Raw genomic sequence first — 12,286 nt, 5'->3', positions numbered from 1 at the left:
ATCATGTGTTTAATAGCAGGGATGTGCTTCAGTATCTTCCTGAATTGGGACTTCAGTTTGTACATTCAGGGCCACATATTCAAAGGTGCTGAGCATCCCCAGCTGCAATCTGAAGTAGGAAGCACTAGTGGGTGCTCAACGCCTCTGAAAAATCAGGCCCTCAGGATTCTCAAGCTGGAGATGATATTTCAAGGTTCTCCTGCTGAACTGCATCTGCACATTAGAACGAAGGGACAAGAATTTCTGCTTATGCCATCAGAGACATTAACCTTCTATTTGCAGATTCTACCCAGCCTCTCTCTTCACCAGATTCCTTAAATTCAGGGAAAATTTTCAAGAGTGCCTTCGTGCTTGGGAGTTTGGGTATGTCCATACTCTGAGCTGGAGGTGTGATTCCCAGCTCAAGAAGACACACTCACATTCTCATTGCGTTAGCACACTAAAACTAGCATGTTGTCGCGGTGGGTGGAGCGTAACAGCCAGCACACACACGTGCAGGTCACAAGCAGGCTTCCACTGCCCAGTTACTTTTTGCAAAGTGACCCCAACACCCTCCCAGTCCTGGATTTCCTCAAAACTATCTCCCTGCAGTGTCCGGTCCTCTCCTGGAGCACTCGCAGAAGACCTCCTGGCCTGGCCACCTGAGTTAATGAGGTTAAATCAATCAGCTGTGAATTGTTTCTCTGGGCTGCGCCTCCTTGCTCCAGCAGAGCAGGGCTGAGTCATTCTGACCCTAGCCCTGGGGCCTCTGCTCCAGGCTGTAGCAGTCTCAGGGTGGCACCCAGCCAGAAGGGGGGACGGGGGCCCAGCTAGCCATGCCCGGGGGGCACTGGAACAAAACAAAAAGCAGCTTCAGGGGTTAGGCTGGTCGCCGCGCTGGGCGTTAGCATGCAGCACGGCCAGGCCCTGTGCTCACCTGGGGGCTGGGGCCACTCCGCCCGCAGCGCCCCCCACTGCCACGTGAGCCAGGCTCCCTCTGCCCCCAGGATGCCAGCAGCAGGTAAGTCCCGGAGGGAGCCCATTTGGGCAAGGGCTGGGGAGGGGGGGTGGTTTGGGGCCCTGGGGCTGGAAAATTGGACACCCCAAGCCCCAGCCTGCTGGGGCCGTGTGCATGCCAGGTGTCAGCCCTGCCCGAGGGGGCGCCCTGCAGCCCCCCCATTGAAGTGTGTGAGCTGGGGGAGGGTGCTGGGGGCTCATTCCCGTGGAGCGTGATGTCTGGCAGCGCTGGGTCTGTTGGCAAAGGGCTGGGAGCTTTGGGGAACGGGGCAGGGAACTGGTGGGGAGGACGCTGTGTGGGGCACAGCCGGGCAGGGCAGGCCAGGGGCAAGGGTCCGGGACGCACCTGGCTTGGTGTCACCGGGCTAGCACCAGGGCCAGGCTACCACAGCCTGGCAGTGCTCTGTGGGGCTGGGATCTCCAGGGCGAGATGGGGCTAGGGCAGGGGGCAGGGATGGAGCCTGGGGCTCTGACACCAAGGGCCGGCTCAGCGCGAAGGACCATGGAGGGTTGAGCTGGGGTCAGAACTGAGGGGCAGTTGGGGGAGGGGTCAGATGCAGCAATCTTGGGGGGTGTGAGGGGCAGTCGCTCGGGGTATTTAGATTTTGTGGCACATTTGCCTTTTGACTAACACCCTGTCTCTGGTCTCCCCAGCCCGTGCTGGGTCGGGGGCAGTGGGTCCCTGCTCCCACGCTGCCTTGGTGCGTTCCTCCCCTGGGCTTCGCTGCCCCTTCTGCCGGGGGCCTGGCCAGCCAGCCGAGCGCCCTTGGCGAAGGGCAGAGCAGGTGTCGGGGGGGCCAGAGACCTTGCCGTGCCACTGCCCCATCTCTGGGACATAAGGTGGGTGAGCCGGCCCCGTGGAGAGCTGGGGGTGGCGGGCGATGCCCGGGTCAGGGACGGCGTCTCGCTGTAGCTGGCCTGGCACTGGCGGTGCTGGCCGTGATGGGTGCTGTGGGTGCGAGCCCATCGTGTGGCATGGGAGAGGAGCGAATGGGGGTGAGGCCTCGCCAGTCAGCGAGGAAACTTGCACCCAGGCCGCCCTTTGAACCACTCCCTTTTTGAGGAAGGTCACCTCCTTTGATGCCATCAGGTCAGCCAGAGGCTGAGTGACCTGGCCGTGCTCGTGGCTGACCCGCCGTATTTCATGAAGCCCCCAGAATTGGGGTGTGTCTGGCGCCGATCACCTGAGGTGAGGCCAGGCTTGGAAGGTGCAGCTTTACTGTTGAAGCTGTTCCACTTTAATTAACTATTAATTGAGCCAAAGCAAATGCAATATCTAATGGGCCCCTGCAGCGCAGTGGTTGGGGCTCTCACCTCCCCCCGTGGGAGACTCGGGTTCAATTCTGCGTGGTGGTGGCGGCGGCATTAGGAGAATGGGTGCTTGCAATATTTACTATTGGCACTATGCCACTTTAACTATTGATTGGGTCAAAGCAAGCACCCAACATAGCAGCCCTGTTTGGTGTAGTGGGGCAGGCACCCCCCTGGGTTGTAGGAGACCCATGTTCAATTCTTCCCAGGGCTGGTGGTGGGCTGAGAGTAGAGCCCTCTATCTTTCCTATTGATGCTGTTCCACTTTAATAAACTATTGATTGGGCCAAAGCAACACCTCAGTGTATGAGCCTTGCTGGTGGAGGGCTTAGGGGGCTTGCCTGGGATGTGGGAGCTGTTGGTTTGATTCCCCTGTGCCTGACCAACAGAGGGATTTGCTGCCTCTCATTTTACTAAAAGGAGAATTGCAAAATCACTCTTTTGTCCCCCGCGGCGCGGCTTCCCGCCCTGGCGGTGGGAGATCCCGGTTCCAATCCCCCTCTGCAAAGGGACGGCTTTAAGAATCATAGACTCATAGAAGATGAGGGTTGGATGGGACCTCAGGAGGTATCTAGTCCAACCCTTGCTCAAAGCAGGACTGACCTCAGCTAAATCATCCCAGCGAGGGCTGTCTCAATCTGCAGCTTAAAAACCTCTAAAGATGGAGATTCCCCCATCTCCCTAGGTAACCCATTCCAGTGCTTCACCACCCTCCTAGTGAAAAACTTTTTCCTAATGTCCAACCTAGACCTCCCCCACTGCAACTTGAGACCATTGCTCCTTGTTCTGTCATCTACTACCATTGAGAACAGCCTAGCTCCATCCTCCCTGGAACCCCCTTTCAGGTAGTTAAAGGCTGCTATCAAATCCCCCTCATTCTTCTCTTTTGCAGACTAAACAAGCCTAGTTCCCTCAGCCTCTCCTCATAAGTCTTGTGCTCCAGCCCCCTAGTCATTTTTGTTGCCCTCTGCTGGACTCTCTCCAATTTGTCCACACATTGAACCTGTAGTACTCTAACCACTGCACTGTAGAGGGCTTCTTAGAGTTGTCTCTTGCTGGTCCAATTACTAATTAATTGAAGTGGAACCTTTCAATAGGAAAAAAACAGGCAGTTCAATCCTTTTATCTCACCTGACAAACAGGAAAACTGAACCAGGGTCTGACAAGCCAGGTGTACACCCTACCCACTGTACCATAAAGGACTTCTTACACCCAGCTCTTGCTTTGGTCCAATTAATAGATAATTAAAGTGGACCATCAACAAGAAAACCTTGTGTTTGTCCTTCTGCAAATCCCTCTTTGTAGGTGCAGGGAAGAATTAAACCAAGCTCTCCATTAGCCCACGAGATTATTCTAGCCACTGCAGTATAGAAGGCTGCTTATGCTGAAACCTTGCATTGGCCCAATCAATAGTTAATTAAAGTGAAGCAACGTCAACAGGAAAGGGGGAAGGAGCCCCCTATTCACATCCCTTCCCCACACCAGCGAGACAGAATTGAACCAATGTCACTAACAGCACAGGTGACTCTTGACACCACTGTATCAGAGGGCTTCTCAGATGGGTATTTGCCCAATTAATATGTAATTAAAGAGGGAAGATGCTCTCTGTTCAAATCCCTTTGCCTGCGTGAGCAAGCAGCTGGGTGAATTGAACTAAGGCTGCCACCAACGCCACTAACCACAGTGCCATAGAGGGCTGCTTCTGCTAGGGCTTTGCTTTGGCCCAATTAATAATTAATTAAAATGGAGCAGTTTCAAGAGACCAGCTGAGGGAGCCCCCTGCCCCAGCACCTACCATGCTCACTTGAGAGGAAGAGACAGCAGCTTGAGGCCTGTCTCCATCAGAGCAGGAACTAACCCCACATGTGGCCCTGGTAGGGGTAGACCCAAACCACAGGGCTCTGGAGTGATTCTGATGTGAGCTGTGGCCCAGTTACTATTTAGTTAAAGTGGACCAGCGTCAGCAAGAGAAAGCCACATCAGAATGTCCCTTACGTGAGTTATTAGGGCCAGCACTGGAGAGACTGCACGTCCAGACTCAAATCCCTTTTCCCCAGCAGGCAATGTAGGGAATTAAAGCAGCATCTAGCACAGACTTGTTAAGGGGTCTAACCCCTGGGCTATAGGTTATGTGGGAGAGTGCGCCTCCTCCTTATGGTGCCCCTTGGAGAGGCAGCAGATCCTTGTTTAACTCCCCTCTACTAACTGACCCAGGTTCTCCATCTCCTGGGGGAGTTTCTCAACCACTGAGTTAAGCATTTTAGGGGAGGCTGGCTTCTCCCCCGACCGCCTTGCGTGGAGTTGGGCGGCTGCTGAGCGAGTCCCTCGGGGAAGACAGGCAGGGTGATGCCAAGCGGCCCCTGGTTTGAGTCAGGTGTCTGGTGCCTAGACTGAAGTAGCAGGACACGTGCTCAGGGGCAGACACACAGGCAGCTAGGGAATGTTTGAAGCAAAATCCATGGTGCCAAGTGAGCTTAGGCCCAGGCTGGTTCACATCGTCTCTCCAGAACTGGCTCCACACCTTGTTATTCTGCAGTGTAGACGGGACCCGAGGAGGTCTGTGGGACAAATTGGCGGGTCCTGTTTCCTCACAGCTCTGAGCAGCAGCGCACCTTGGAGTGCATGACTGGTGCCACTCCGTGCCCATGTCTCTGGACGCTGCCCAGATTTTCCTAGCGTGCACGGCTATAGCTTAGCCGCAGCGTGGTTGTCAGCGCAGCCGTGACTGAGGGCCAGGAATGGGTCAGTAGGGCACGTCCCAGGCTGAGTACAGAGACACAACCAAACCTGGAGCACGCTCTAGAGGGCGGGTCTCACACTTATTTTGCTGGGACCCGCTTTGAAAAATGTCAGGCTGACGACCCCCTCTCCCCAAAAAGAGACACCCCCCCCATGCCACGCCACACCCTCCCCGTGCCATGCCCCCCTTTACTTCTGCACTGCTGCTGGGGGCGGCGCTGCCTTCAGAACACCTGGCCAGTAGCCGCTGCGCTCCGGCCCCCCGGCCCTGAAGGGCTCTCGTTTCAGCTCTGCATTGGGCTGACAGCTGCAGCCATGGCGTGCGTGAGGGCTACCAGCTCGCGACCCTCCTATGATAACCTTGTGAGCCCCTTGAGGGGTCCCAACCCTCAGTTGGAGAACTCCTATCTTATCTGAGGAACAGACAGGTGAAGTGACTTGCCCAAGGCCACGCAGCAGGCCAGTAGCAGAACCCAGTCAGCTATCCGAGGCTATCTACATTTATTAAGTAAGAGTGCCCTTTCAGCTTCTGGGGTTCCCCACTCCCTCTCTTCTTGGGCAGGGTCTCCTCCAATCCTCCTGCCTGGGGAAGGATCTCAGTCCCATTCCCCACTTTTGGCAAGATCCTTTTCCCTTGGACCTCTGTACCTCTGAGCCAGGGGTTTGGCAGGGAAGCCTTCCTCTCAGCATTCCCCTTCACCTGGTCCTTTGCTCTTGCCATCAGTCACTGCACTCCTCTGGTGCGGGTCGCTCAAGGGCATATGCTTCTTGAACAAAGCGCAGGGCTTAAAACCTGGGGACCGGGGCATGCCCGGACCCTGGGTAAACAGCTATCTAACTAATTCACTAACTCTACAACAGTAACTATATATACCATATCAAAACGAAGAACCACTAGGAATACTGTCGCTTGCAGGAGCAAGAGAGTGTCCCAGCACCATCACAGGTGGTAAGAAGGAACTGAGAGGGAGTGGGGCGGCAGCACCCTATATACGAGTGCATATGTGCGCCACTGCAGGGGAGAGAGGGGGCTAGAGCCGGCCCTAAGGATACCTCTAGGGGAAAAATTTCCGGCACCAGTGCATGCGGCGCACACACACCTAATTCAGAATGGACATGAGCAAGCACTTGAAGAACTTTAAGGTCAGAGCACACCTGACTCATGAAAATGGGTCCTAAGTGGGGAACTCACTGTTCCATTAAATCGCAACCCACCTCCCCAAAGCAGACAGCCAAAGCAAGGAGGAATTAAGAAGAGGGCTAGAAAAGCCAAATTAGTTCAAAGTCCAAAGGTAAATCAGTGACATAAAGAGAAGGGGAAATATTTGTAAACAGGCTGAAGTCTGTTCTGAAGACTGCTAGATGCCATCAGCAAGAAGAGTGAAACCCCACACTCAAGGTGCATAAGAGACCTACATACTATGGCTGCAAGCTGGCAGCTATGCTGTCTGCCCCTAGCTTCTCCCACCACCCCACCCACCAAACTACGCTGCCTTCAGCAAGCCACGGCCACTTCCAAGCTTTGGTTGAAAGGAAAGCTTAACATTAGCCTCCTCCCTACACTGGAATGGGGAGCAGGTATCTCAGTAACTCCTGTGTGTTTAGAGGAAGGAACCTGATTATACAGCTGACCAACCATCCTCACCTAAAATCAGGGCTACACTGTAGTCATTTCAGTGTGTCTGTTCACCCCCATATAAGCAGCTTTAAGAGACATTCAACGAAGATGTTTAGCCGCAAACACACCCTCCAGCCAAATCTGGCTATTGATTTCCAGAAACGTTGTTTAGCTTATTGGAGAGAGTCAACATTGCTGTTTTCCCCAGCCTCCTGGGACCAGAACTATCTGAATGAGGTTTGCTGATGTCGAGACCACCAGCATTACTTGGGATAGCTGCAAAGTCAGAGGCAGTTTGGATGAGAAGCTTGTGGAGAAGAAGTCACTCACCGCAGCACCAGTAGGAACCGCTGCTTTGTACAACCCCATCACGTCAACGGTGCCGTTAGGTGCCAGCAGCTTTGCCTTGCAGATCCAGAACGTGGCAAACTTTTCCACTTCTGGGACATTGGACATTGAAAAGCTCCTCTGAAGGAAAACCCTACAAAAACAGACCCATGTCAGGAAGAAAGGTGCAGATTAGAAGGGAAGAAAGCCACTGACATGGTTAACTGTTAACAAGGAGAGGAAGGAGGGTCTTATGTTTGAGGCACCTGACTAGGACTTCGGTAAATACCCAGTTCTGCCATATAAATCACTGTGGTGACCCTGGGCAAATCATTCATTCTCTCCGTGCCTCTGCAAATGGGGATAATGTTGTGACAGAGGCCCATTGGTGGGTCACTGCTGTGTCGCAACTCTTGTCAGGCCTGACATACTCACTACACCTAACACACTGTTGTCAGGATATATACCCAAAAGGTGTCATGTAATACATCACCGGAAAACTAATAACTTACTGATCATTAATATTCTTGCAGGATGATCAACCCACAAAGGATTATATAGATGTGCTGGGATTATGACTAAAATGTATTTAAACCAGACATATCGGGGGGAGTTGGTAACCAGGTTTTTTCCAAAGGAATGCAGTTCCGCTTCTTGAATGTGCCTCCCATGTAAATTGAGCAAGGTGTGACCAAAGACAAAGAAAAGCATATATGCAATCCAGGCAAATAACGCCATTGGCAGAGCAAGTGGGGTGGGGTAGGGATGACAATCCCACCAGGGGATGGAGACTGCACCCCCAGGAAACCTTCCTGCCTCTTGAAGAAGGATTAAAGAAGTCTGAGAGATACTTTTCAAAGGTTTACTGGCCTATAAAGAGGGGGGCAGAGAACTCCTAAGTTATCCTTCACCTGAGCAGGCAGGGAAAACCAGCACCTTGGACTCCGTGGGAATTCTGACTACAAGCTAGTCAGCCACTGCTGAAAAAGAAAGATTGTTCAAGGTAGTTTCCTCACCAAAGTTAAATTAGGTCTTAGCCATTAGAAAGCATATTTTTAGGTTTGTTTGTAACCCTTTCTATCTTTATTCCTTATACTTGATATCACTTAATCCTGTGTCCTTGTGTTAAATAAACTTGTTTTACTCTTACTAAAAAACAAGTTGGGTGCTGGGATTGAAATGTCTATCAAATTCCAATTAAATTAATGAGTTGTAGTGCACTGACTCTTTAAAGGAGCAACAAACGCAGCTAACCCTCCCCCCCCCCATGATGACATTGTGGTTTTATCTCACTAGCTCGATTAGTGCTAGTGTGACTATGTCTCTGTGAGCTGGAAATCACCCCAGCTCAAAGTGCAAACAGATCCTTGGATTCCAGTATCACTCATAAGTGTTGGAAAATTTTACCAACCATCACATTTATTATTATTTATGGCTCTTGTCTTATACTTAAATTGTAAGCTCTTTGGGGGCATGGACTGTCTTTTTGTTCTGTGTTTGTACAGTGCCTAGCACCATGGGGTCCTGGTCCATGACTAGGGCTTGTAGTTGCCACAGTAATGGAAATTAATATTGTTATTCATTAGTGCTGTGCCTAGAGACCAGGCCTTCTGACTAAAGAGCTCTTTGTTACCGTATTTATTGTCATCTCCATTCTCAAACACCAAACTATAATATTTTTTATAGTCCCTTTCCTAATCAGGGATTGTTGCTTTTCACAAATTCCAACCCGATGTGTCTGAACAGCCCTATATTTTGCACACTCCACACACCAGATGGTTCCAGTGCTGGCTCATGCCTTTTGCTAGAAGGACTAGAACTGTACCAATAGTCTCACACAAAGACACCAAGTCTCAAAGAGGGAGAGAAGTATGTGCTATATTCAGAAGTGTTGCTAAAGCTCTTGTAGTAGGTTGACCCCCATGACCTTCCTCAACAATCTTTAATACACAGTGTCACATGATTCCTAACGGCACTTCTTTTGGAGCTGGATGGGGCAGAGGTCAAAGTCTGGAATGTCGCCAGGGCTGCTGCTTACCAAGCAAAGACAATTAGATGACTGTCTAGACAACTGTGCTTTGTGCTGTGTGATAAGCATGTAATTGACTCTCTGAGATGATATAAACAAGATACCTTAGTCACTAAGTTTTCCTTCTTTGGCTTCCTCTTCCCTTTCATTGGAATCCATTAAAGTCTCTCTCTACATGTCCAATAAGCTGTCCTCTTCCTCAATTCCCCTTCTCTGCATTTAAGCTTCTTGTGGCAGTAGAATACTATGAATTGCGGTGGTAAGATCAAGTCTGGACGAGAGATTTTTCAAAGGCATGCATGGGAGTGTAGACATCAAACACTTTCAAAAAGGGTTGAGAGCCTCACTGTTCTTTGTGCCTTTGAAAAAAACTCTCCCACATCATGAACCACTCTTATTTCTTAGTCACTATGGTAAACTGAGACTGGCAGCACTTTAGGACAGGGACAGATGTTTTGTTCTGTGTCTGTACAGTGTCAAGCACAATGGGCTCCTGGTCCAAGGCTGGAGCACCTAGGTGCTACCATAATACACATAAATAATACTACAGATGGTTCCCCAATTAATAGCACAGGAGTTCTGTTCTACTTGCCGCTTGATGTTAAAACTTCTGCTATCTTCCCACACTGAAGAGCTCCGTGTAAGCTCAAAAGCTTGTCTCTTCCACCAACAGAAGCTGGTCCAATGAAAGATATTACCTCACCCACCTTGCCTACCTAGTCCCAATTATAGTCCTGGCAAATGGGCACAAACATAACCCCAAATCTTGCCTCTGTGTTCATAGCAAGTTTGGATTGAAGAGGGACCAGGCTCATTGGAACACAACCCTTTTCAAACTTTGAGGCCTGCAAGCCAACACATGTGGACAGATTCCTACACAGAAACCTTCTATGGAACCCATTTCAAACTAAATTTGGAAAATGCAATATCCAGGAGATCTTTCCTCCAGATTCCTAACCAGGACATTGGAACAACCAAATAAGAGAGTGCCCCAAGAGAATCCTTCCCAGGTTTTACACTGAATCCACCCACATGAGAAGGGAGGTATTTTCAAGCCCCACGCAGCAGGCATGATCAATAAAGCTCATAGTTCTGTGTCCCACTATCAAGTCTCACTGCCTTGATTTAAGGACTCCCAGTAACTTGGGACTTAACAGAAAGCTTTGCACAGAGTTAACATTAAGTGAGGACAAATTCCCTCTTACATCAGCCGCAGCTTGACTGTGCCCCAGTTTAGAGCATATCTAGGACGTGTTTTATTCACATTCATTAAATAAGCCTCAGTGGAAAAATTGGACTTTCAGATTTTTTTTTAAACCAACTTTTGTCCAATGAGTTTGTCTAAGATTTCTTGTACAGCACTGGACAAGCTCTGCTGAGCAAAGCCAGGTCTGTATTTACTATTCTCCAAGCTTTCTAGGCACCTAATCACTCTAATCGCACTGTGATAGGGCAATGATATAAAACCCAGGGAAACTGATCAAGGCTGTTAGCATCCAAACTATTAAACATAGAATTCCTTTTATGAGCCTCAGAAGTTTCTTAAAGTGTAAAGCAACATCATCAGTCTAATCATGTTAGGAACCGTGGTCTGACCCAGTATGGCTGTTCTTATGTTCTTAAGTGGTAGGAACCTGTCCTTGTTGGAGCAGCAAGCTCCAAAAGTCAGTCGTGGTTTAGGACTGTGGGATCCTGGATGGCATGATACTAAGACAGGGACCATCTTCTTTTTCTGCATTTGTATAGAGCCTAGCAAAACAGGGTCCTGGTGCATGACTGGGACTCACAGGCATTACCTCAATACAAATAATAAATAAGTAATAAAAGACAGACATTTGCACAGTCTGTAGGTACTTTGCAATAACCAGCTAAGGTAAGTGAAACCCTGATCTCAGACTGTAGCTTGTATTAAAAACCTGTTCATTGACTCCTACTTATTATAAACCCCTTACACACTTCTGTAGCGTTGACCACCTCTCACTCCTTTCATACAGTCTGACCGCTAAGGGCATGAGAGTGTCCTCCTCCACCCCTCCTGCCATCTATTGTAGCTTCCCTGCATCTCTCTTCCCTCTCAATTCTCTTCCTCTCTCCCCAAAACTCACATGGAAGCATCTTTCTTTTTTGCTGGTCTGTTCCTCTTAATTTCTTTCTCCCTCAGCTATTATTTAACTTAACTGAATTCATTTAACTCTAAAGCACTTTGGGTGAATAGATTTTATGAATGTTCTGATACAACATAAAGTCTCAGGGCCTTATGCCACTAGCCATGTAAAGGATCCTTAAGTGTAAATGAGAATCAGATCCTTATTTTACAAGTTCTAAATTCTACACCCCTGACTCACAGACTCCATTCAGTAACAGAATGGTCCCATACCTCTGATGTAGACTAAATATTCAAGTACCCTGAACAGTGGAGAAATTATTCTTGGACTTCTATGAAACAAGACCATCCATCATTTTTCCCATACGTGCTTCTTACCAAAATGCCTTTTTTTTTTTTAAAGTGTTTTATTAGAAAATATTGAGAACCGAGTAGATTCCATCACGGTGGTTTTGCCTTTTGCTGTAAGAGAGGACTAAAAAAAAGAAACTTAGCACAGAAATAACATGGAAGTTGCCCTCAAGTATGTTTATTTTGCTAGGTGCACTGATGGCTTTGAAAGCAAGCAAGTTTCTCTTTCAGGTCAATTTAACTTTTGTTCAGTAAAATTGCACTGGAGACAAGACTCTAAGAACATGAGGTATTGATTGCAACCTCCCAGCACCCAGAGAGGGGCATTTTCAGATGGACATGGATAAGTGGTTTCAGAGTCTATAATTTTCCACATATGTAATCAAGTGGGAGCGGGGAGGACAGTTACTGCAGAGATCCCAACAGCGTGCAACCAGTACAATCTGAAGTTAATGGGAATTATGGTCCCATGGGATGATGAGATATCACCCCATAGAATATCATGACAAATTCAAGTTCTTGAGCCTTATTTTCAAGGTTCTTAGTGATCTGGACACAGGATACCTAAAATATTGTCTAAAATTCCAAGATAAAGCCACAGTCAACCATTCTGCTCCTTTGATGCAGTGCAAGGGTACAGCAAGGGTTTGTGCAGGAGACTGAGTTTTGAGGGGGCCAGTCCAAGACTGTTGAATTTACTCCTGCAGGATGGCAGATCTACCCCAAACCTCACCGCCTTCTATTCCAGGTTCGAGGTGTATTTCTTTAAACTGCCTTTGCTAATAAACAGCCACAAAAAAAGAATCATGGG

General features: G+C 49.2%; 1 long non-coding RNA gene across 1 annotated transcript in view; it reads right to left on the bottom strand.

Moving 5' to 3' along the window:
• Positions 1 to 725: 725 nt before the first annotated feature.
• Positions 726 to 12,286, bottom strand: part of LOC137150072 (uncharacterized) — a 79,182-nt gene continuing 67,621 nt past the window's right edge. Inside the window, exons 2-3 of the long non-coding RNA XR_010918899.1 lie at positions 6,995 to 7,145; positions 726 to 829 (exon numbers count right to left, since the gene is read on the bottom strand). This is a non-coding gene — a long non-coding RNA (uncharacterized lncRNA). The remainder of the gene's footprint in view (positions 830 to 6,994; positions 7,146 to 12,286) is intronic.

The sequence above is a fragment of the Emydura macquarii genome, unplaced genomic scaffold (assembly GCF_026122565.2).
Source record: "Emydura macquarii macquarii isolate MOO-44397 ecotype Brisbane River unplaced genomic scaffold, CSIRO-AGI_Emac_v2 contig_967, whole genome shotgun sequence".
Lineage (NCBI taxonomy): Eukaryota > Metazoa > Chordata > Testudines > Chelidae > Emydura > Emydura macquarii.
The sequence above is the reverse complement of the archived record's forward strand: the minus strand, read 5'-3'. Positions and strand labels throughout refer to the sequence as shown.